The 25,392-nt window shown below is 33.7% G+C and overlaps 1 protein-coding gene across 2 annotated transcripts in view; it reads right to left on the bottom strand.

The window, feature by feature from the left end:
- Nucleotides 1–24,685, bottom strand: part of LOC112452455 (semaphorin-1A-like) — a 216,668-nt gene extending 191,983 nt beyond the window's left edge. Inside the window, exon 1 of one of the 2 annotated variants that reach the window (XM_025012677.1) lies at nucleotides 24,106–24,685. The gene's annotated coding sequence lies outside the window, so the exon portion shown is untranslated. The remainder of the gene's footprint in view (nucleotides 1–24,105) is intronic. The other variant, XM_025012676.1, reaches the window with a different exon arrangement.
- Between the last annotated feature and the right edge of the window lie 707 nt (nucleotides 24,686–25,392).

Genomic DNA, 25,392 nt, shown 5'->3' with positions numbered 1-25,392 from the left:
TACTTTCTTTTGGATATGCTCTTTGATATTTGGTATAATAATTTAAATATTAGATTTTGTTTGCACCAATATGTTACAAAAATACTATGTCTAAGTGTTAAAAAGATTTATGACCATCAATATCTCCCGATTCACCTATAATCTATTCATGTCACATCAAAATGACATGCTACACAAATTTGGAAGTTCTGATACATACGATGCCAATATATTTCGCAGAAATCTAATGTGCTTTTAGCGTTACTTGCAGAAATCTAACATTACAGAGTGATGGTCATACATGAGGACGATATATGTATATTGAGAATCCATAATCGCATCTTTTCGCAAGAGACATGTAAATGGAATCGAATAAAATATATTGCTAAACATAAAGAAATATATATAATTTTTACGTATTTCAGGATTTAAAAGCTGAAACAATTTCTTAAACATTGGAATTTGTAAGATATAATTATTAATGATTTTTTCGATAAACATTTTAATAACAATATACGCTAGGTGTACGAGTTTTAAATAAACGACAATGTATGTATATAATCTCTTTTATATTTCATAAATACTGTTTCCATATATTCACATTAATGCACGTGTCAATTTATAAAACTAATAAAATTTATCAAAAAGGAAAATTGATTATTTTTCAAATTATAATTTTCAATATTCGAATGACTCTTCCGATCTTACAAACTCAAACTCAGATAAAAGACATGATGTCTCTTAAATTATTGAATATAACAACATACTTCAATCAAATTCGTTCCGGATACCAGAAACATGTTCCCTGTTAGTCAATTCGCCGAGCGACAAGCTCAAGCAGTACCTGTATAGCGATGGCGTCGATCGAACGATAATACGATTGAACCGCTATAGAAGCACATTGGCGAAGCGCTCGAATTTCTGCGTTTCCACGAAAGCACGAGATGCGATTCTATCCCACTGGTATATTTCTTTGCCATGGAAGAAAGCTATCGAGATCGCGCGGCTCTCGCGCCCTTCATCGTCTTGCGACCTCAGTCTCTCTTTTGCACTCTTCCCTCGAGCCATCGTCACGGCCTCGCGCTCTCCGTACATTGCTACAGAATTCATCTTATTGCGACGAGATACATTGATGGCGACAGATCGATATATCTCGTCCTCGGTGAGAGCTCGTGATCCAATAAAGGAATGGCGAGAAAATTGCAATCGGCATTACCATGAAATAAATGGATAGAGCTGGTTACAGAGAGAAAGAAGAGAAAGAAGAGAGAAAGAGAGAACGTGTTCATGGATAAGTGCACAGGCGCATTAATGCACGCCATAATACTTTAATGTTACATACGTCAAGTTTCTCAAGTTTCTGCCAGAGAAATGCACTACAGAATGACGATCGCAAAAGCGTCATATAACTTTTAGAAATCTTCCTAGAGTGTCTCTCTTAAATTCAAATATTTTAATTCTTTATAACTAATAAAGTTTCTATTTATTGTATAAAGCATCATTACTCCTAGAACGATGGAAAGTGATATTCTACTCTTAAAGTGTCAAATTTTCCATAGAGTAAGCAATAATTATTCTATTTTCTCTAATATTATACAATTTTCTAAAATAGCGTCCTAGCTATCAAGTTTTTAGTCACTTGATGAGTTCATTACAAAGTTGCATAAGTATATGTCGCGTAATGTATATAGCCGTTATATACGGTATACGACCATTTACGGCGTAAACATGACTACGCAACTAATTATAATGTATAATTTCATATAAATCACATGCCCAAATGGTAGGACAACATCATACGCCGACAAAACCTTGATCCGACAGAGACGCTTCACAAAAACCAAGAATCGTTCTTTGAAGAAAAAAAAGAAAAAAAAATATTTGTAATTAAATTGTGTAATAAATAGAACAAAACCCTTGATATTTCATCTTTCTTTTTATCTTTCTCGATATCCCAATGAGTGTATCGTAGAAAACTATATGGCATTTCAGATCTATCTCTTTATCAGAAAATAACGTCGACAAATATATAACTTTCGTATCCACATTGCATTAAACGCGAGGAGTTTGATTATTCGATACATTCAGAGAAATCAGAGTCGTATCGTGTTGTCCGAGTGCACGATATAGACGGGAATCGTTTGGTTTGCGAAGTGTCTTACGCTCGTGATCACTATCGATCGACCGGTAATGTACGATGGAACCGTCGCGCGTAACGGAAATACAAGCGGAGATACACGACGTTGAGATACATGGTGCACGCTCGTCGTCATCATCGTCGTCGTCGTCAACGTCGTCGTCAACGTCGTCGTCGTCGTCATCGCCCCGTTGCAATGAGTTACATGTCGAGCCCCCGTGGCTACGGGGCAATCGAATTTTCATCGCTGCGAAGGTGAACTCTGAATATTCATATAGTCGGACGAATCCCTGGTATCTTGCACACGTCTCTCTCCTTTCCCTTCCCCCGATCCCTGAGCGGTCGGGATCTGCGATGCGTTATCCTGTACGTAGGTTACATGCCTGCAGGATAATCGCGGACTCGCGCCGCCCGCTGCTTCCTATCCAGCTGAATTTAAAGTGATGCACGCTCGAGGGTGCACGATCGCTCAGGGCTCCAACGAGACAAATCGAATGTTCGGAGGGAAGGGAAGAATCGTGTTGCCGACGTATTGTCTCGAAGTAGGGGTAACTTTCGGCGTGGATGGTTTTGCATGGAGATATTAAATCATAAATATAATACGCTAAAAAAAACGGCAAATCTTGATTAACCCTTTTAATTATCAAAAATATAAGTATAGAGACAGCATCGTTGTTACATTTTAAAATTTATTAAATATAACTAATGTTTTAAATGTCTCTTCAAATAAGACTATGTACACAGATAGCTTTAGCTATCTTTCGTTACCACATGCGTAATATATAAGAAAAGATATCTTCAAAAGATATCAATTAAAAAAAAAAAAGCCAAAGCGGTAAATAAAGAACTAATCCAAATGCCAAATTGTTGACAAAATGTAATACATATAGAAGAATTTTACTTAAACATTTATTGAAAATTTATACTTGAAACTATGAATAAATTGATCAATGAGACTTAAGTTTCTAACAAGCCTGTTACAATAACTTTTTTCCACTTGCCTCAGCTTATTTTATTGTTAATGGCTGATGTGTCGAATATCATAGCACAATCGATCGCGCATTGTAATTTGAAATCTATTAACCACGTGCGTGTTAAATATTAGACGACAATTCATCGTGCATTGTTAAATAGCTGCGAGATGGTGGTGTTCTCCAATAATTCCATATTAAGTAATTTACTCACGAAGACTTAGTACCTTGACTATGAGTATTTGTAACATTCTCTGTAACAACGATTAACGTAAAAATATCGATTTCGCAAACAATTACAATTAATAGGTATATCAATACCATTGATTTCGAAACCATTAGTGTGCAGCTAATGCGCGGGGCGTACGTAAGAGGCGATCGCGCATCTGACCTCAAAGGGTTCCATTGAAGGTAAGAGTGAGAGGACTCGCACACATTTGCACATTCACGAGGGAGCACACGCGCGCAACAATCAGCCGCTTCGCAATGCACGGCGCTTTATACATGCGGTCGTACTTGCAGCACGATACGCATGCAGCCGTTAAATCGAGGGAATGAGAAAAAAAACGAACGCTAAGAGATGGGAAAGAGAAAAAGAGCAGGAGGGAACGAGAGAGAGAGAGAAAGAGAAAGAAAGAACGAATACGCGAGCGGATGGAGGGCTTACTTTAGGGCGAGTCGGACGAGTGTGCAAGGAATAGAGGGTAGCACTGCCAGCTGGTATGCATACAGGGTATACTTTGCAAAAAGCAGAATGTGAGCAGTGGAAAGTCTACGATTAGATGATTATTTTTGTCTAGTAATGATTTCTCGTACCTCATTTCAATCTTAGAAATTAAGTCTCAAATTAAATTACTCTGTATTAGTCTGTAAAATAATAATTCGTATAATATTAATTTAAAGATTTAATTACTTACTGAAATTTAAGCCGTCAAATTCTTATAACAATTAGATTATATTATTATATATAAATTAATAAATTGTTATAAAAAAGAATTTAAATTTTTGCCATGGGATAATTTAATCTCAAAATTGTTTAAAAATAAATCTTTGATATCAATCCCCTTATTATGCACGAAATACTATATAGATTAGATCCAGAGTTTCCATCCATCTATCTTCTAACTTAATTTTTATATCAAAAATAAAATAATTCTCTTCATCTCCTTAAATATAGCTTGCACTTGAACAATTATTTAATTTTTTATCATGTCATTATAACATTCTTAACTTTACTAAAACATATCACAAACATGTATATACATATGTATATGTATAAATATATTGTCCTGGTTTCTTCATCTAGGTACTGTTATCGATAACAGTCCAGATATTTCAATCTGCAGAAAGATAAAGACCTGACGTAAACGTTGGACGTTTGCCAAAATCAAAGCCAATATCGTTGACCTAACAATAACTAAAGCAATCGACTAAAACACGATGACAAAATCATGAACGCGCTTTCACCTATCTGCAATGTCACAGTAAAAAAATATTTTAACACGTTGTGTATTTATGTTCCAATCGGTCTACTCAAAATAGTTGTTAAAAATTTGTATTGAATTTTTAACATATCCAAGTGTTAATTTAACATTATGTGGTTATGTTATTTGAATATTTTGTGTTAAATTAATATTAAACATTTTTTAGTGTTAATATTTGTGTTACTTTTTGACATATTCATCTTGTGTTAAATTAACACAAAATTTTTTACTGTGTATAGGAATATTTTCCGAACAAGTATAACATGTCTAGATATTCATGCGTTATTCATGCTGCTCATAAAAAGAAGCGTTCTTACTCTCTAGCAATCTTTTACTATTACTATAAAAACAATCGATAACTGATATAAATAACATTAAGGCTAACTGTAATATATCAATAATTCATACTGTAACTATTGCAATATACACGTATATGTAAGTCAAACTTTGATTTAATTAAATATAATAATAAAGCAATAGATGCACACACACATAAGTAAATTTAGGTTATTTTATAGAATATCATTTTGTCTTAAAAATTATAAGAGATAAATATCAGAGAAAAATTTTTTTATTATCTAGACGTGATGCATGTTGTAAAAATAATTTTATATTTAACGAGGATAAAAGCATTCTTGACTTGAACTACACGAAATGGTTTGTTATAAAATTGCACAAAATGTTAGATAGCTTGAAAGATAATTAACGAAGATAATTTATCTTTATAAGAAACATTCAACATACTATCTTCCTTGAGTGTACAGTTTAATTTTACCTCCAGTTTTCTAATCTAATTTTATACACACTTCCTAAGTGGAATTCATTGTAAGTTTCAGTTCTATGCAAAGTTAATTTTAAACAAAGTAACACCTGTGATATTTCAACTCAATACTTCAATTATGACCACTTTAAGTACAAACTACAAAACAAAAAAGTATTCTATTTAAATAAGCATACAAATTTAATAAAACATATAATTAAAACTATACAATGCATGAGAAATATATATATACTTGTAGATTATCAGTGCAGCGGAGATTAAAGTTTAAAAAATTAAATGCATCGTATTTAAAACAAAGATTGTTTTTTCTTATTTATTTTATATAAGTTTATGTCAATGTTTAATTCCGGAAATAAAAATATAATCAATCATGTGCAGAATAGTACGGAACTTAAATGGGGTGCGTGGGAGACATTCGGTTAACGGCACATGATACACTGCATATAACAGACTTTCATCATTTTGTCTATGAACTCATGTGCTTTATACCGGCGAGTTTATATTAGGTTGTAAACTGGTTGTAATGAATGCGGCTTATTTGCGTCGCACCGCATCGACTACGAGCTTAAGAGTTTCCAAACCGCGACGCCGGAATTTAGTCACTCAAGGTAGTTTGAGTTTATTTTAAAAAATTGATCGTTTACGTTGTTTATCTAGCAACGCGTAAATGAGGTGCAGCATGTGCGAACATATAAATCAAACATCGACGTTTCTACGTTGATATTCAAGATAAAACCTAGTCGCCTTTCTTGTAATTAGTGAACTAAAACGCAAATTTTTGTTCCTCGAATTCAATTTTATAAAGCGATATATTTTCTGACTACAATACATTTTTATAAATCATCTTTTTTAATATTTCCAAAATCGTCCTAAATTATTTTTAAATACAACTATATATGTATAATAATTATTATTTACGTCTTCCAACAATCATTAAAAATTTAAGGAGCATAACTTATTGGTGGAAAAAATATTCTCGTCTCATTAATATTTGTTAAATTTATTCCAACTTTTTAAATTTTGTCTTCTACATATTTTTATTTTTCAAAATTAATAATTAATACTCGAATATAAAATCTGATACAAAAAGAGTTTATTCTTTATTTTTGAATTATCTTTTTTAGCGCGAAATTTTATCCTTTGCGATAATCTATAGGCCTGATTACATGATTTGACAATTCCTAAGTTAGCAAAGATTTGATCCTTTTAAAGTTATTATGGTATCTCGAACAAGAAAACAAAGAGAAAGAAAGAGAGAGAGAGAGAGAGAGAGAGAGAGAAACAGAGAAGGAAAAAATTTAATTAATCAAGATTAATGCTAATTAAAAGGCGCAACCTATCTTTAATGCATAACTTAATAGCCGCTTCTACAGAGTTTCTAAAAGGAATTCTTTATGATCCCTACTTTAGCACATAAAACGATATTTCAATTATTTCTCATACAAAATGAGTACATTATTTACGATATATACGACATCCAAATACTATTTCAATGTTTTCAATATTATATTAAGTATACAGATATTTCCGTGATGCAAATATTAATGCAATTACGTAATATTGTTTGAAATAACGAGAGATAAAATAAAATATGATAAAATAGACCACCAACAAAAAGAATAAACGCATGAGCCTTCCTCGTAATGATTTCAATTGTTTACACGATCCTCGTTATGTAAACGCGTTATGCATTAATAAGAATTATTAATCTTATGCTGTGAACGCCATACACAAAATAGAGTATTAAAACTTTGTCTAGAAAATATACAACCTTAGAAATATTTACATATTTTTTTTAAATACATGCAATTATATAATTTCTTTATATCAATAAATTCATCTTTCTATTCTATACATACAAGTATTGAAATAATATATAACGAAAAAATAAACGAGATATTTTACGAGATATTTCTAGCTAGTCTTATTCATCAATTGTGTACCTATCATTTCTATAAGAAGTATAAGATGTGTGATGAAATGTATTTCATCACGTTCAAAAAATTCTAGACATTCTTCCGGTATCTCTGTTAATATGTATAAATCTTCGATATACTTCGAGCTATTATTAATATAGAGCTAATCTAATATCCAAGCGAACCACTGGCTATTACCGGGCACACAACACATCGTTGCGTTGGATCGTTTACCGCGGATACACACTGTAGTCACGTCAGTGCGCGAAGAGCATATCTCTCGAAGCGGCGACCCGCGGCTAAAAGACCGGAAACGACCGTATAGCGACCGCAAGTACGTCTAACGGTTCTCCCCCTCTCCGTCTCGTCTTCTTTCATCCGCGAGTTCACGCTTGCAATTCTTCATTGCCTCTCGCTCTCTCTCGCGCGCGCGCGAGCGCAACCGCTTGATCTCCACGCTTCGTCTAATCCGCCTCTTGTCCCACGGATGTTTTTCATCTTGCGACAATCACAACCGCGAAGCAAACTCGCGCGGAGTTGCTTCGCGAAGAGTGCGCACCGGAGAGAGAAAGGCGCCTGTATTAAAATTAAATTTTTAACTAGCGACATGGCGAGAGACAAGTACGTCTGAAGACAGTCTTTTAAATTCGAAGTTAATAAAGCGAAGTAGCACAACTGGAAAGAAGATCTCGATGAAAAGATGAATTTTCCATGAGACATAGGCTTTAAAGAATCTAGTAACTTAATAATATGTATAGAGAGAACATTTTTCTCTCTCAGAGTTATCAAGTCAGCTTTTACAGATTCTTTGATGAATAAGAATCGATCTTTTCTTTAGAAAGAAAGACGAAAAAAGATTAATAGTTTTTAAGTTGTAAGTGGTTGAAAAAAAAGATGAAAGTTTCCTTTCCTCCGTGAGAATTAAACTTTAGAAAAGCATGGCAAGCAGATACAATGAACTTTGTAACATACAGATTTTTATCATAAAAATAAATTTAAAAAACATTTAAGTTTGAAAATGGAAAATATACCTACAATTTATATATTTATAATTCCTTCTCCTAACAATTTCGATAAAGAAAAATCAATGAAAAAAATCTATGGAAATTTGAGAGACGTTTTTAGAATATTCAGATATCTCTATTAAGCTGTTTTCAAAAAAAAGTAAAAACAACGAACAATATTATTTTCTTTCCGTTTTACATTGGTACAATTCACAATGAAAGCGAAATGCATTCTGCAAATATTAAGTGATATTATTTATTTATATCCTATAACGATGCACCGCCAAATTAAGTGATAAACGATGCGTCGAATATTAGCGCTGGTATTAGCGAAAATTCATGTCGCGCCATATGATACAGGAGCCGATATAAGTAAGTATATCGCAAGCTCAGACGCAACTCTCTGACGTAAACACGTTAAAGTAGGTGTCCGGGTAATAACCGGCATATACGTAACTTCGTCGTGGCGTTTAGGGAAACTTCGCCGAGATCAGCACACTATACATTCATATACAATCTTGTCTGAACAGACGGATGCAAATTATCGGTTACAGACTATATCCAGGCGCAAAACCACGAATACGTGATGTGAAATTCCAAAATGTAATTTCGCTCCGGAAAAGTATCTTCTATGTCTTTAGCTTTTCAGGGATTCATCTGTTATCAATTGTTAAATTTTTTACACTAATCAGCCAATCTTCAACATAATCTATGTTGAATTTTAACTTAAAACAACAAAATTTTCTAAAATTCTAAATTCTAAAAACTTATACGTACTATCATCAAATTAATGGAAAAATTGTTAATATTATGTCTATATATTTATGCAGATATTTTTGTTTTCCTAAAAAGTAAACTGCACATACTATACAATATGGTGGAAAATACATTCCACCAACTCATCATCTGTCAGACTCTTCGAAACCCTCGGTGTGCTATCGATCCTTCTCGTCAACGTCAATAGGCATTAATTTTTTCTCACTGATAAAAAGTGAAGCGTATATACTGCAGTTTCTGAATTTTAAAATGTGCCCTTTCGTTTATATTTGGATATTATATAGTATTCTTTGACTTCCGAAAAAAAGTACATTTTTCGATATCATCGCTAAAATTAAATATCTCAGATATCTCAGATTCTTTATCGTCTCTATCGGTTCATTGAATATATTAATAAAGATATATTATAGTTTAAGAACATTAAAAGTTTATGTATATTTGTTTCCAGAAAATCAAAGCATAATTTCAATCGAGAATATAGAGTAAACTCGGGTAAGATGGCCATATAAAAAAGACGGCCAACCCATGTTCATTCAATGTTTCATGGCGAGCTAGATTGAAAAAACATAGGTTGGCCATCTTTCCTGTATGGCCATCTCACCTGAGTTTACCCTATTTCTCAATTAATATTACGCGATTAATAATCAACGCACGCAAAAGGTGAATAATTCAGTGATATAATTACATATTTCTTGAAAGAATTGACAATATATTTGCTGCATAATCTAGGATAGCATGAATTTTTTAGCACGAACTGCAAAAAATAATCGCGTAAATACTGTAAATACATCAACAAATTTTACACACATACGCACGTGTGTGTAATGTTTTATGTAATAAAATTTTATAAAAGAAAGTTAATAGAATTATTTGTATTTTTAGTTTTAACCTAAATTTGACTTAAAAGATATAATTATTCATGATTTAGCTGTCATAAAATTTAATACCAATATTTGCTTCGATAATGTCAGATTAAATCGACTCTGAATTAAAAAATCCGTTATTAAAAAAAGTTTCAGTGATTTTGGAATCTTCTGTACCTACATTTATTTCTCTATTATTTTTTATTTCATTTTTGCTTCTAGATGAATCAAGGGAATAATAACAAAATTTTTTAAACATTAATATAATATTTTGTTCTTGCTGCCGCATAACAAATCAATAGAAAATTTAATAGTCGGTATACTTAATGTTTCAAGTGTTCCTGATGTCAATATATCTCGTATAAGCGTATCGGTCAATGTTATCTTGAATATCCGAAAAAAAAAACAAAAAGGGAGGAAAAGGACTGATATCTCGACACCATGCCTTACGCGCATGGATATATGCCGATGGAGAAGAAACATAGGGCGAAAGCGCATCGTGACTGCCCACGTTACACAACACAGGTTCGGGCTGGACGAGAGACAGTGGAAAGCATCGACGCGGTCCTGAGCATAGTCGATTTCAAGGCTAACCATTCGCTCGTGTACAGTCCGTAGCATAAGCCAGCCGTTTGCCACGTTGCGTTTGAGAACACGACGTTCGTGTTTAAAGCATTACGACCAGCCCTGCTCGTCGATGTACGGGGTGTCCGGAAAACATAGCGTCATATAAACATCAGAAAAACCGTCATGTATAAAACGAAGTAATACCGAAAAGTAATAATTTTACTTGTGAGTTTAAATTTCGACGTTCTAATAATAACACGACAAAGGAACGTGAAATCGCGTGTTATTACGTCGCGCGTTAAACTGTTTTTGCATATAAAGTGTATAATATAACGTGCTCACGAAAAATGCACATTGTGCAGTTATTTCCCGTCCTTTCAACACGCAGCAAGGTGTCGAAACGAGCATGTCGTTTACGAGCAACGGCTCGAAAGATTAATGAATTTTCCGTGCCGGCAGATACAAAGGAAGAGATTTGCGCTCACCCCCGCAGACTATTTTCTTCCCCTTGGCCACCATATCGTCCCCCGTGCGTATACCCTGTGTGTATAAATACACACACACACACACGCTCACCCACAAACACATATTGTACATACGTACAGGAGTGCTACGTAACATTCTCGTCCCTGCTTTCGTCGTTCAACCTATGCGCGCCTGCATTCTATGCGATAAAAGCGCGTCTTCCCTCCGCCGAAGCGCAGTGACGCGTTTCGCACCTGTTGGAATGCGAGAGAGCTGCCGGCTCCGCAAGGTGGTTGGAGGAAAAGTTTAACGTTCGACGGAGCCTCCGTGCATAGCTGGTAGCGCCTGGTTAAGCCCGTTGTTTTGTACTTAGGTATAGATATTCTATTCTCACATCAATTCGCGGTGTCTATAAGCGCGCGCAGATTACAGTTGCTGGAATATCAAACGCAGCGATACCGATTCTTACGCGATATTTCCCCTATTACTTCACTACATAATTATAACAATATCACGATGTTTCTACTATTTACAAATCCCGTTAAGATATTTTTTATTTCTCTCAATAAATATTATATTCTTATACGATTTTAAAAATCAATTTTTACTACTATATAAAAAGAGAAAAATTATTGCATTGAAATAATTATACCTACATTCAATTACTCATTCATTTTTTGCACACATAAGAGCTAGAAAATTTCAAACTCCAAAAGCTAAAAAAAACACATCATCACGTACATTGTTAAACGTAATTAAACGAAAATCACAAATTTCAAGTCGATGATCATATAGATTTCACACGCCCTTCTCTATACGTACTAATTTATAAATTCCATCCCGTTTACGTATCCCGGAAATGTATCTTCACACATCAGGAATATACATACGTAGCCAAAAATACGAGAGCGGAATAACTTGATGGAGGAATCATGGCTTGCGTAAGGGTTTTACGCAAGTCTCATTCACGTCGTGCGCGATGTCGTGAAACTCCATGAAACGAATGCAGTAGCCAATTACGCGTAATAAAGCAACGTGAAAGTCAACGACGACTTTTCTGCGCGCGTTTAAATCCTTCTTGATATCCGCAGTAGGTATATTATAGCGGCATTAAATCATGACAAGCTGTACGAAATTTCAGTTTGTCCAAACCCCCCGGTTACGCAACACTTTAATCTCTTTATTTTCGCATTTATTCTTCATTACATGTATTAATAAAACGTCTGGGTGCATTTTACATATTATTTTTAGAAAAGTAATTGTGTCAGATATTCCAATATAATATTATCTTTAAACAAATTTGTTTACTAACGTTAAAATAACTATTAACAATATACGTATATCAACGATTTTTTAAAGCACTCTTTTAAAGCAAGACTTATTTGAAATTTATATGGAAAATGTGATTTTATTATTCATTTCTCCTGAAGCTGAGTTTGCCAAAATTGCCTTATTTTCAACCATTAATCGAAAACGTAATCTCAACATCATTACTAAACTGGTAAAAAATTAATTATCACTCAATCAAAAATAATACGGTAAAAATTCTGTGCTCTGTATATATAATGCATATTTCATCAAATGCACTTCTGTTACACGAACAGCGAGTTCGTGAATATATAGTTATACAGGAATGTGTTTGAAACAATGCGGAGAAATTCAATAATCTATTTTAATGGGCGACAATTAAAATTAATCATTGCTAACGTATTAATTTTGAGCCATCAAGGACATAAATATGCCGGATGATGCGATATGCACTATCACATATTACATATCTCACATAGTTGCTGGAAAAGCATGGTATTCTCTTGCAACTCAAAATATTATATTATGTATATTTCAGTTCTCCTCTTTCAGTATTTATCAATCATTTCAAATTAGCCTTTGTAATAGATCATCATGTATTATAATATTTATTAAAAACGTGATTTGATAGGAGAACACTATACACATAAATTTCTATGAAAATAATTACAAACTTTTAGTGTACAATTAACTAACATTCAAATTACAGATGTATTCAATTAAAGTCGCTTGAAAATCTGTTCCTCTATCTGTATATACTTTCAAAACTTAGCGATAAAAAAATCTCATCAAATAATGTCTGCCATTCTCTTTTGTTTGTTTATATTTTTGAAACTCAGGATTTAGATAAACTTTTTTCAATAAATTGTGAAATTGTTAAAACACAGATTTTTCAAAGAAAAATCAACTTTAAATCAACAAAATTCATAGGTAAAAGGAAGCACGGTAAATCTGTCTAGGACTTGCCATATATATACCTGATATGTTTTTATCATTACACATGGATTGCATTCCTCGCGCGCATAAGTCGCAAAACGAGCGCTGGACTATACCTGTGCAAATGTAAGCGCGCCACGTACCTCGTTATAGCTTTCAAGCACGCGGTATGCGGTTCACCGCGTACGTCATAATTTCATACTCGCCTATATACATCTATATATCGTCCAATTACGTACGAGCAACCTGTACGCTGCCGATAATCGCTCAGTCACGGGCTCGTAATAAATTCATGCTTAAATTATTATTTCTCATATTTTCATACGTGTTGCGTAATCACCCATATGTAAAAAAAGTACCGAAATATACAGAACGTTACTTAATATAAGCGAACAAGATACTAAAATATATCTAGATAAAATCTTAAATCTAGAACCAATTATACTAAACAATATAAGCAGTAAGAACTGATTAAAAAAAGAATTATTTAAAAGAACTGAGCTCTTAAAAGATTTCAGGCCGTATTCAAAAGATTAACAATTCACCACCCCCGAAATTATCAGAGTCTTTTCAAGCATAGCATTTTAGCCAATATAAAAACAATTAGTTTCATTTAACAAAAATGTCGAGAGACAAGATATCATTAACTACGTCTCTATAATTTTCAACATTGTATAGTTTTATAATTGACTTTTAATTAAAAATTCAAGTTAAAGTCAGTCAAAGTGTACTATAAACAGTATTCATATGCTCTAGTTAAAATTACAGTTTCCATTGCACAAATCGATCACCATCGGTTTATCGTTTAAAAACTTTCGGACGGGAAAATGTTAAGAAACAAATCGATTTCAAATCACCCAAAGAATTTGTAAAGAAAGAAACATAAAGCACAGGCTTTTAGGAAATAGATGGGTTTACTCTTTATGTTACATCGCGGGACTTCTCGTCCGGAGTGTACCTGGCCCACGCCGGTTTCTTACTCCTTGAGAGGTAATAATCTCCCCTGGCCTCCCCTTCTTCTACCTTCACACTCGTTCGTTCTGGCAACCGACGACAGAGCCAGTAATAGTCGTACTCGTTCATTCGATTCGTTCATAACATTAATCGAAGGCGAGTCTCGCAAAGCGAGAAAAAGTTGAACTATGCTATAATGGAAATTCTAATCAAATACGAGCACGACTCAAACAACAGCATTGCCGTTACTGCATCATCTTCCGAATCGATCGCTGCCTTATATTCCTTTCTATTAACCCTTCTATTAACTTTGACCCTACTTTATTATATTTGTAGAATACTAAAATAGTATTAAAAATGAATCGAATAAAGGCATATTATTATATTATTCAAGATAAAAAACTTGAAAAATTTTTCAAAATTTTCAATAATAATCAGTTAGTTTCAAGTAAAATTTTAAACAATTTAAATCTTTATGCGATAAAGCAAATATTTCAAAGATAACGCTATAACGGAAATTATAATTGAATACAAAGATAAACACGTAATGCAGCTTAAAAAATTTATAGTATTTGCTTCTGAATAACACGATATAGACGCAACTTCTAAAAAAAGGTGAATAAACGTGATATAATCTGATATAATCTGATTGATGAAGATAACGATATCAGTTTCGTTATAGTACATTAGTTAAGTATAAATAAATTCATCTTGACATTCGTGATAACAGATTCGAAGAAAAGAGACATAGATTGTAACGGAAATAGTAATCAGATATCAACGAAGATAGTGCCATGTAAAGTGTCAAGTGAAAGAAAGAAATCGTCGTCTCGTTCGGGTATCGACACCGGAATTTCAAGCACGCGAGATCTCATATTTGAAAGTGGAAATGTTACGTGAGAAATAACTTCGATGAGAGCGAAATAAAAAATAAGAGTGATAAAACTCTTATATAGGATAGTAATTCGTGTCAGTCACACTTATTAAAGTTGCATGACATTTATGATGTTTTTTAAATAAATGACTATTTTAACAAATCGGTTTTTCGAAAAAGGTCACTTAAATAGCAAGATTAAATTATGTGTCAATTTCCATAAACTTTAGCAGATTAAAAAATTAAACACTTAAAAATATTTATTTCTTTCTCTTTTCTATATGTACTGTATCAAATATAACATTATCTACATAAATTTTATATAGATAAATCTATATAAATTTTATCTATATAAATTCTATGACAAAATTTAAAAAATATATCTTGCATATTTGGTTATGCCGTAACAAATTGAATACGCTGTATAACACTTTTATAAAATATACTTATTATTAATCATCAATTCTTATAGTATTAAATATTATTTGTCAATCATTCAATAAAATCAAGGGAATCAAGAAACGCGAAATGCGGCGCTTGGTGGCACCAATGTGGTATTCCTATTCATCATCCTATAAATACCCGATTGGCTCCGTTCCGAGTTGTCTGCTTTTCTTCGCTCTTCCATCAACGATGTATTGATAAAAAAAAATAGAAAATAAAACCTCGCTGTTTTGTCTAGATAGCTCCATAATTCAGAAGAGGAAAAGTTTCGACGATGCTTAGTTTGTATTTTTCATTGGCGATCATACACGAACTGCTTTCTCTTTCATGAGCGCAACCCGTTGAAATTGTATACGAATCGCACACAGCTGAGCTAGAATCAGCTGTTATCAGTCATATATAAATCCTCGTTGACTCTTTAATATCAAAGTTTAATTTCACGAATAATCAAAATGCTGCGAAAAAATTGATTGTATTTGTGCCAATTAAAGTTGAAAACTATAAATAGTTACTTCGATATACTTTTGTTGTTTAAAATAAAGCTTTATAATTGAGAAACTTCGAACTATAACGTTAAAACAAAATTTAATCAGAAAATGACAATCTTTTTGTGTATTGAATTAATATTAAAAAAATTCCAGAATATTGTTAATGCCTTAAAATCATTTATTATAAATTTTATATTCATGAAGTTTGTAATTATATTTTGTGACTAAATAAATACGTTAAGCACTAAAAGCAATAAGTCAAGCAAAACCCGAAATTAAGCGAATTAGGAAATAGCGTGATCGTTTGAACACGCACAGAATTAAAATATTAATGTTGCGAAATTACATCATCCACTTTCATACGCAACGTTATAACAAAAATTTCATTACCTCTTCCGTAGTGAATACATAATACCACAGGAAGCAAATAATATAATGTAAGTGTAAGTTATTCGCGCAATAACTTGTTTATGATTCACACAAATAAAATAATATTAACAATTTTAGAATATTTAGAAATTTCATTTTACTTTCTCACGTATTGTTGATATATTGCTGATATGTATATTTAGTTCCACATAACAAAAATTTAATGAAAATATTATGTAATTATGCATAGCGTTATATTTTCGTGCGAATCCTCATAAGCTAATCTATATTAGTGGAACTTGTTACTAGTTATAAGTACAATAGGCCTAGGATATCTACTAATAAAATAAATATTACTTCTATAAAATTTGACGATATTTTGTACTCAAAGAATATCAATTATTCTTTACATAATAATTTAAAAAATGTTAGAATTTAAAAAATTTGAAATGCCATTAAAACTCTTAACAGATATGAAATAATATAATTAGCGAATTATTAACTTGTGTCAAATAAAATGCATAATCAGTATTATACTGTTTATATAGATCTCTTAAAAAGCACAAAAAAAACAATTAATGAAGCGAGTTAAATACTGCGTGTTTTTCCTTTATTTGCTAGATCCTGCATATAATCGTGTGACTGCGTTTACTTATGGCGTGCCGCAATTTGGACTATTTGCAAGGCAATGTAGCATTCTGCCAACACTACATTCCAACCTACAGTTTGCTGGTGTAAATGTTAGAGACAAGACAATCCCGACCTATTTTCTTGACATTCTAGATTTTCTTTACGGTGCAACAGTATACAGTTTCTTAACATCATTTAAACATAAAATCGATATCAACGTGTCTAGGCTACATCCGAGCTAACGTCAATATCCTTCTTCACATAAATACTATTTTATTTATTTAAAAATAAACGTTTCTTGTTTTTCGATATATATATTAGTTCAAACATCTTTTCATTAATTATTATTACAATTTTTCATTTCTAATTTTAAATCCAGCCGTTGAAAAATAAAACATTTATTGTATACCTATACCTATATATTGTATATACATATAATACTTAGGAAATAATTATATTGAAGTATATATTTAAGGAAAAACGTTTTAGAAAGATGAAACTATTAATAATCTCGATATAAAGTAGAGCAAACGTGTACACTGTATACGTGTATGTGTTAGCAAATTGAAATTTCGAGTAACACTGAAGACCGCATACCTAAAGCAACACGATCGCATGATCAAAAAGTTATAAATTGCTGAGTAGCAAGCATATCATATTCGTATTAATGAAGAATTAATGTGCTGAGTGAAATACACAATGCTGTGCTTTGAATAATATACTTAACCGGAAATCGTAGGAAGAACGGTAATCGGTCACGCGCAGAAAATAATATCGCGAACTTGACAAATGCTCTTGCGAAAATGTGCGAGAAAAGGGAATGAAAAAGAAAGAAAGAATTCACGTGTCGACAGAGCGTAAACCTAAATTCCGCGTGACTCGCGGTAAGTATATTTTGGATGCTTTCCCTCCTTTGGCAGCGAAATTGCAGAAATACTCTTACACGAAGCCCACATTTCCATAACCGCAATCAAGCGTATCATTTTTATTTTCTCTCTTTCATGCATCGAAACGAATAGGAGTTTAACGACAGTCACGCATCTTTATGAACTTGGTATTCCATTTTCAATACATTAAATTTTCAAAAAAAGTTAGTATCTCGTTTATAATTACATGCAGTAATTTTATTCGTATTTATCATCTCGCTTAAAAGTTAGAACGTATTAACAAATAATCAAAAACGTAATTTGACTAAATTTTAAATCATCTCAAATCCGCTTGCGTCATATTATTTAAAATTCATCATAATTGTTGTTGTAATGATTTCCGTTTAGTCCGTAATTTTCGAGTTTATAACTAGGTTTCTGGTCGAGAGATGGTTGTTAATAAACTGTAACTTGCAAACTGTGCAACTACAAACAAAACATTATGCACACAAGTTACAAATAATTCTAAATAACATAGCTCAGATGAATTTCAGATATCTTAAAAATTGGCAAAGTTACGTTTCAGATCTATTGTACTGTAACTTTTAAACGGCAAACGACTGCAACCAAAAATCACAAAAAATTATAAATGCTTTTAACAAGATATGCAAGCAAATCTTTGTATCTCAAAGTCATTCTTTCAAAATATTGTATTATAAACGAATTATTATACGATTTCATAGTTGGTTATATCATTTAACCAACCACAAACAAAATATTAACATTTACTTTATTGAAAACTTAATTAAAAGCAGGATGCTATGTTCATAAGTTTCACAGTCTATCGTATAACAAATTTCTTTGACAAAGTCCTTAATGAAATTATATTATGAGCTTAGAGAGCGTTCCTTCACTGACAACTTGCCTTTGCGCCTCGCGTTGCGCTTTGAAATACTAAGAAGATACTCATTCACATTGCTGTATCTGTTATTTTTTATTCATTGAAACAAAAACAAAGTTTGTTCCTATTGATTTTGTTTCAATTAATTCAATTTTTAATGCAATCAATTAAATATATCTTTTCCTAGTATTCAAATTTATGATTAGACAAAGATTTGAATGTAATTTATTCTCAGAATATAAACGTATACAATCTTAATTACTCGTTAAATTATTCATAAAGCAGATTGTATCAAACATTTATTCGTATTGATTAATTCATATGCGATTGAAAACATTAACGAGCGGGTTTTTTTACGATATACATATATCTGCATTATAAATAATGAATCTTATCTATGGATAAAAATATGTATGTCTAAATGTCTTTAGATTAGATATTATTAGAATAACTGATTCTAATTTTTCTCGCACGTTACACGGAAAAAAGTAAATCATTAACTAAAAATTTCCAAGATCTTTGCTTATTCATAAACACGAATAGTGCATCAAAAATTAACATGAAATCAAGAATGCTAAGAGTTTAGGCATTTACGGCTTTAGATGTTAGTAAGTGCATCATTATTATTTGAGTATACCTCCAAGAACCGCGTGTACTGCAGATAAGCGTCTTCTCTTGTGATGTTTCGCGGCACCTCATTGCAACCTTACTACAAATTCAACGGAATGTCATGAAGCGCTTGGGCATGAACGATACTTCGTACCATTAGGCAGTTTATATACAGCGCTAGTCGAAAGGTCGGTAACTTGCTCATAACTCATTCGATCGGGCATCAAACGCAATACGAACTCATATAAAAGAATATAATTCAGCTTTGAAGAAAACAATAAAAACTTAGATAACACTCCGGCGTGCACAGAATCGATTCTTATAACTTTCATCATTGGTCTTTATCCGAACTTTAAGAATAGATACCGCCTAATTAGCTATTGTTGCAGCTGGCACCGCGCACTAATGAGATTTCATAATTTGCATACTAAAAATTAAGCTCATCTTTACCTCGAGACTCTTATCTCGATTATCTTTTCTACGAAATAACGAAAATGCTCCGTCATTTGCGATAATACTCTACTAAAAATAACGTAATGTACATGAAAACTCGATCCAGAACGGATATCTTTCAATATCCGTTCTTAGATAACAAACAAATATCTATGTAGAGCAAATAGTATTGGATATTTGCGGAAATACATTAAATAAAAATATAAGATACCGATTTTCTGAGACATTTCTTTCATCGTTTATTGTATCTCGTAATTGCTTTAACCAATATTTAACTTGACCGTTTTTATTTTAATTTACGAAAATATTAAATAAAATCCCACAAATATCGATCCCAACCAAAAAATTAAAAATATATGTACTTTATCTTTAAATAATTTTAATCGATTATGTTGGCGTATTATGCGTGTATGTACTCGAAAATGCAATCAATTATTTCAAAAAAGGCATGTCGATTTACCGATAAGTTAAAATAATTAAGTTTTATATTTTTCCAGAAAAATATTGTATCAAACTAAATGTACAAAAAAAAAGATCAGTATTTGTTATATATATCTACATGATACTATTTAAATAATAGTATTAAAATAATTTTCGTTAAACAAAAGATTTGATAATAAGCACTGCAGTTGCAACAGTGAGTTTCTCTTTTATTATTTCTACTATGATAACTTTAATCGTGACTTTATCAAAATCGTTTTCTAACAATCACCAGAATATCACGCCAAGAAATCGAAACGAACGATAACAGGATGTCTATTCTCAGAAAATGTCTGCTTGGAAAAAGATTTGAGACTTGTCTGATTTTTCAGACCTTCGCGCGTTCACATTTCCACGTAAAAAAACCCAGTTTTGGATATAATTTTAAAATAAATTTAATTATTATCTAGATTTCTTATTTTTTCTTTCTCGCTTGTATGATAAAGGAAAAAAGATAAGAATTACCTGTTTCAAATGCCAAATTTAAAAAAGTACTGAAAAAAAAGTAGGAAACTTTCCTAAAAATAAGAATTTCATATAGTTTTTTATATTAAGTAAGAATTTTATAAAACGTTCACCTTTTTCTTTCCAAAAAAAACAACAAAAAAAAATCTGTTATAAATATCAAAAAAAGTGTCAACGCTTAAAAATAAAGACGTATTCATTCAAACAAAACAAAATTTATCTAAAATTTTAAACAAAAAATATCTCAAAATTTAAAGATCTTATAAACAAATCTTTAGCAAGTTTAATACTTGTAATATGAAAAGAAACTTTCCGGAAAAATAATTTCGACAAAAAATGTCATAATATAAAATTCTGTAAGAGCTGCTTGAGTTTTCCAGATAAAGAATAGCTCTCTGTGAATTTCAGGTTTTCCATGTTTTTTCAAGTCGACACCCTGGATGGGAATGCAACGGTTAATCGTAGGACCTAATGCGCACGACGGAAATTTAGAAAGTCGTAGCGAGTCGTGCGCGTGTGCGCATACGACCGACCGACCGACTACTCAACACGATTCTATACGTTCGAAACCGGTTCCGAGCTTTTCGCCGGAGGGGCCCCGTGACTCGAACGTAACGACGCGTGTTCGAGAACGATAAGCTGGTGGTCACGGCGTGGCTGCTCTCTCGCGACGCAAGAAAACTTCATAAACCATTGGAACAAGCGCGCTCGCCCCACCGTATTCGTTAACTAAACGTCTTCATTCATTATACATATCGTTATACATATCGTTCCTACGTAGGTATCGTGGCGTTTAAATATCTGTTACAGTTATCAACATCACGGCGATAAAAATATGTACATCTATATCTATCGTATACAAGATGTCTTCAAATATGTAGGCTATATATTGCGTGGCAAGACTTCTTCCTTTTGAAATATATCACTTTATACATGGATGTCACAATTAATAGAAAAATTTACGAAGCTATACTTTTTTGCTTTTTATAATAACTTGAGCTCCGTTTTCATACACTTATATAATTTATTATTTACTGATATTTTTCCTGTTTAAGGATAGCTTCTCATTTTTAACATTTTTTAAATGACGACGTGTTTCGCTTTCCTCACTTTATTTTTGCAAATATTGCTCCGAAAACACTATACAATTGTTTTTAATTGATTCCGTACGATCATCTTCGTCCAAATCATGTGCCAAATCACATAATTATGTAATCTTTACTTTCTGTGCTTTCTCTGAGTTTAAAAAGATATATAGAGCCCTATTCACACCTACGGTTAAAATCACCATTACTCCGGGTTCCGAATCGACGCGGAAACTTCGCTAAACGTCAACTTCTTTCAACCTGACTCGACTTTTATCGTATATACTCGCGTCGCTCGCAAAAGCCTACAACGTCACCCAGGTCGAACTTTTGTTTGACAAATTGCTCTTGTCGGAACAACGATTGCAATCGATGGGCGCGTTGGTGAAAAAAAAAAGAAGAGAAAAGGAAAACGAAAAATGACACTCAAAATAAAAAATAAAAAAGTGGGAATATGGGCGCGCGCGCGCGCGATATCGGGCATCGTTGTTGCGTGCGTGTATTTATTTATGACAAAGGGAAAAACTAGGGATAACGCGACAACGAGGATAAACGGGCCGTTCGAGTGGCGCAGCGTCGCAGCATCATACGTTGCTTTCAACAATCAACGTACGCTACCAGCATTCCTAATTGCGGGAGAGATAACGGATTGCCGACCCCCAGTTCGGACCTTCGGCCACTCTTCGGACGACTTCGACCAAACTTGGATTAATTTAATTGACGATTATTAATTCAAAATACAGAATTGCTTACGATGACATTTCTCGCTATATAATCCGCCATCCGTCCATATCTAATTTTTATTTCCGTGTGTCAAACAAAGAATGAATAATTCTATTCAAGTTAGTAAAATATCGTACATGTAATTTGATAAGTTAATTAAGTTAATCGGTATTTGGTCAAAGTCATCCTTAGCAGGACACCGACAAATTATTAGTTCTATTCCCTTCCCTTCACTTGACGTGAAATACATTCTATCGCATTCTATGCTAGGAATTTGTGAAAAGAGAGAAAAAGAGAGAAACATTTCAAAAAGATACGGAACGTGTGTAACTCAGAAGAATAGACCTGAATTACCTCAAGTTCCATATTGCGAAGAAAGTTACACGCATGCAACAACGATGCCCGATATTGCGCGAAAGTTGTAAAACTGTATATGTATGTTTAAATTTGGAGCAGATGCGGGACTTGAAAAATTTTCTATAAAACTTAACACGTAATTAAAGCAAACACATGTAATACATTCCTATGCCTCTTATGAAATATCTGCGTAACAAAGTAATTTTTCGAGAAAGAAAAAGAATCAACTTCATATGTATATCACTATATATCATATATCACAATACGTCATGAATGTAGATATACAGATTTTTTTTGTATCATAACTCGAAACTATCTTAAATGATAGATTCTCTGAGAAATGCAGTCGAGTTTTTTTTAACAAAAATATCAAGGGAATTTTTATACACACACACGTATCATTTATCGCAACTTTCTTTTAACACCACTCTTTACTTATAACTCGAAAACCTCAATATTTTTACAAAGAAAAGATCGAATCCACGGAGAATCTATCATTAAAATTATAAGACCGCGAATTGTGGATCACTTGGTACAGTTTAATAAAATAATTGCTAATATAAAAATAATTAAATTGATAATGCATAAAGGCAAGTTCAACGATATCGAAGGTAGCTAATTTAAATACATAAAAAAATTCATAAACAAGCTCTGTAGAGCTTGACACGGATAATTTGAAACGAAAGATCACATTAAATACGACAGTTGAGCAAAGTCATAGAGCGAGAAAATAGAAGGTAAATTGAGTGCCGAGTCTGGTTTAAAAACGAGCAATTCTAAATTTGTCACGTCGCGCCGCGGCGCGTCGCGCGTCGCGCCTGTATACTTTCTACACTGCGCTGTTTCCCGCCCTGAGCCCTGAGCCGCATACGATGCCTGGGTTTCGTTAAAACCCTTTCAGTTGACCGATCTCTTCGAAACAGATTGCTTTCCATACACTTTTCGTGTTAAACAGAAGCAAACTTTACATTCTTTTATCAACACTGTCAGATTGAAAACATGGCGAAAGTCCAAACAAAATCCGATACGTCACTTCGTTAAATGCGCAAAGTACAGAAAATCAACAGAAAAAAAGCGTGAATGGGCAAGCTAAGCTATCGTTTGTCTCGTTTGTATCGTCGCACAGTGTGCTCCGTTTAAATCGGACCCGGCGGTAAATCGTGCGGTGTCACGGGAAGATCGACGAGCATTCCTGTCGGACAATGGAGAACAGACTTACCGAGAAGACACTGAAGACAGAGCCAATCGGATGGTCGACGAATGCGCGTCCCGAGTATCCCCGCCGGCCTCGCTACCAAGCGATCACCCGCAGCAAAAGTCCCCAAAGAAACACTCTTTCCCGGCGTAAAACTACCGCGTGCGAGGGTCTCGAGTCTCGACAGGGTCCAGTTTCGTCGTGCGACGAAGGAGCCCGCCGAGAGAACGTGTAAACCGGAGGGTGAGGGACCGTTGAACGAGGGAAGAAACTGATGGTTGGCACAATAAAGTGTAACACTAGAACACCACTCCGCCCGCCTTTTATACAGAACGCGTCACTCTCGATAACGTTCGGCAACCGCGTCACCTGCTGCGATTGCCTTTAGCCGTTTCACAATCCGGCGCGGCGGCCGCGGCGCTGCTAATGGCGCACCGCGCGAAATAAAACCAAGAAACAGAAAAGAGAAATCGCGAGCCACGCGGGCGCGTCGTACACGCAGAGTCTCCGGCCGCGCGGCGCGAAAAAACACGTACCGGACGGAACGACACACACACCACTCGCCGTTCGAATCGCAACTGCCAGCACTACCAAAGCCAAGCCAACGCCAACGGCCGCTCCGTGCTCCGACCTCCGACTCCGTCGTACCTCTCATCCCCACTCCTCACTTTCTCACTCGCCGCCGCGCCGCGCCGCACCGCGCCGGCAATGGTGCGCCTGCGCCAGCGTGCGGTCGAGAGAATGTACTCAGTACTCACTACTCACTCTCCCCCCTTCCCCCAACTATGCCGCGTCGCGTCGTCGTCGGCGCGGCCGCGGCGTCGCGCCACGTACCGCTGCTACGTTCTTCAGACTTATTTGTTGATTATTTCCTTAGTCCAGTCTAGAGAGGAGCGATGTCGAAGAATCGACGTTCCAATAATAGATTTCCAAAAATTATTATTTCTTATCTATATAATCAACAATATCTCGAAAACATCAATGATAATCGAATACGTCATCCACTTTTAAAAGTTTGATGAACTTAATTGGTCGTTAATTCGATCGATACAAGTAGTTATATAGCAAAATTACTAACTGTATAATTCGTTCTTAATTTAATCTTGATTTTCGCGTGTCAAAACTATAAAAACGAAGAGAAAAATCCAATGCGAGAAGAAAAATAAAAATTGATTTAGAATATAAATTTTCTCTTGAAATTTACATAGGTACGGCAGGATATTTAAAGAGAGAGAGAGATGTGTGCTATTAATCGGGAAACGGGACAATAATGTAATTAATTAAAATTGACTGATCATTCATAGCGGCGGA

This window comes from Temnothorax curvispinosus, unplaced genomic scaffold, assembly GCF_003070985.1.
Source record: "Temnothorax curvispinosus isolate PA1 unplaced genomic scaffold, ASM307098v1 QBEX01003408.1, whole genome shotgun sequence".
In the NCBI taxonomy this organism is placed as follows: Eukaryota; Metazoa; Arthropoda; class Insecta; order Hymenoptera; family Formicidae; genus Temnothorax; species Temnothorax curvispinosus.
This window is presented reverse-complemented; position numbering and strand designations above follow the sequence as displayed.